Genomic DNA, 1,906 nt, shown 5'->3' with positions numbered 1-1,906 from the left:
TTTAGTAACTTCTTTCTGTAAATTCTAGGAAAATCTTTCAAACGTGCAAGTAGAAATTAGTCCACTTCAGTCACGTTTAAAACATTTTTAAAAGGAGGCAGAAAATGGGATTTTATCCCTTAACAAAAAAAACAAACAAAAAAAGTTCATCCAAATGAACGCTAGATGGCAGAGTCGAGTCATAACCTGCAGCCTGTTAATTGACAGTCTACCTGGCACACGTTAATCCGTTTCTCTTTCAGGGCGGAGAAAACAAATCTTTTTACTCACCAAGGAGGAGCCTGGAGACAGGCCGACATGCACCACAGTGGAGGCTGAGAACTTGCCTTCAGACTCCCCTGATCACAGCCAGTCCGTGGGCGATGCTCACCCGACGCCACGCAGGGGATTGAACTCCGATCACCAAGTCCGCTGATTGCGCAGAGCAGCAGGGAGACCGCAGCATTGCACCGACAGCCAGGAGGATCCAGGTAAGAACTTCACTCTGAGGAATGCACGGACAGATTGCTGCAAGACTTGGGGGAAATTCCTGAGCAACACTTCTTAATGCCAGATAAACATGTGCGTTACTGTAAGATGACCTCATAGAAATCCAATTCATATGTTAAAGCAGAAAAGTTAGAAGTCATTGAGAATATTGATCTGCCAAGACCTAAAATAGCTCCTGGTTTATTTACCTAAAGGTTATGTCTGTTTAGAAATAATAAAAAAAAGGACTTTGTTTAAAGGCTATGCTGACATTACTTGCTTTTTTTATTTATTTTTTCTTTCTGCACAAATGTCATCTCTAAATAACATTTGAATGTGATTATTTGAGTATGAAGCAATCATCCTAAACACTTCTAAAGTATGTGAAGAGTGCATGTTGGTACAAAAGTTTTAGCCCAAGGAGATAGAATAATTTTCACATCACTATTTCTATAGTTTATAGGCCTCATTGACTTTGTGACAAGGCTGTGATTTAGGATTGAGAACATAGAGCTAGATGCTATCTGTTTCTTGGTTTGTTAGGTTATTTTTTATTGTTATACATTTTTGTTTGAGGCTGTGAGATTTCTTTTAATTAACGAATATTTAAAAATGTGTCCTTGTGAATTTTGCACAGCTTTGTGCGCTTTCTGCATAATTGTTTTTTTGGTGCCGCCTGACTGTCCCGGGCCCCGGAGCCCCCCGGGGGAAGTCCTGCCCGCAGACAGGCAGCTCAAGCCGGCTGGGGGACATGTCAGGTCCTGCTGCGCTTCTGAAGTCTGCTGGGTTGCTTTGCTTTGAACTGGAGCTCGAGGAGGAGGAAATCAATCCGTCTCTATCCACACAGTCTCACTGGCTCCCCTTGCTCTAGAACCCCCCCGCCACCCCCCCTGCTGCCCGTCACTGCTGCCACTATGATCTTTCAAGTTTGCAAGTAGAAAGTCAAAAGGAGACAGAGGAAATAAAGAAAGTCACAGAAGGAAGTTTAACTTATCTTTAAGAGGTGGTAATATGGTTTCTGGGGATTAAAAGATGAAGGCTGGACAGCTAACAAAGCTGGTGGCCACAGTCATATGTATGAACTGATCATGTGTTTACTTACTTGCCACTCTGTAACTAAATGCTGTATTTGAGTTCAAACTTATATTTGTTTTGGAGTGATTCAATAGGAAGGGGGAGATCTTGTGTGTTTTTTCCTGTGAAAGTGGATGGTAAGATTTATGTGAAAGCACAGCTGACTTTAATACAACTCAGCATGTCCATTTACCCCATAGAAAAATAAAAACGAGCTCTTGAGGCATGCTGGGGGTGAATATTTTGTCATTCTTGATGCATCTCAAAGGAGGCTTCAGCTCTGCATATTATGCCACGTTCACTTATGTAGAGTTATTTCACATCAGTGAAATCATTTAATTCCATCTGATAGTCTTTGGTTGTA

At 41.7% G+C, this 1,906-nt stretch overlaps 1 protein-coding gene across 1 annotated transcript in view; it reads left to right on the top strand.

Annotated features, from left to right (window-relative positions):
* The first annotated feature begins 260 nt into the window (after positions 1-260).
* Positions 261-1,906, top strand: part of edar (ectodysplasin A receptor) — a 51,916-nt gene continuing 50,270 nt past the window's right edge. The window contains exon 1 of the mRNA XM_015383830.1: positions 261-470. The gene's annotated coding sequence lies outside the window, so the exon portion shown is untranslated. The remainder of the gene's footprint in view (positions 471-1,906) is intronic.

This window comes from Cyprinodon variegatus, unplaced genomic scaffold (genome assembly GCF_000732505.1).
Source record: "Cyprinodon variegatus isolate N-32 unplaced genomic scaffold, C_variegatus-1.0 Scaffold295, whole genome shotgun sequence".
NCBI lineage: Eukaryota > Metazoa > Chordata > Actinopteri > Cyprinodontiformes > Cyprinodontidae > Cyprinodon > Cyprinodon variegatus.
Note: the sequence above shows the minus strand (reverse complement) of the source record. Positions and strands in the feature narration are given on the sequence as shown.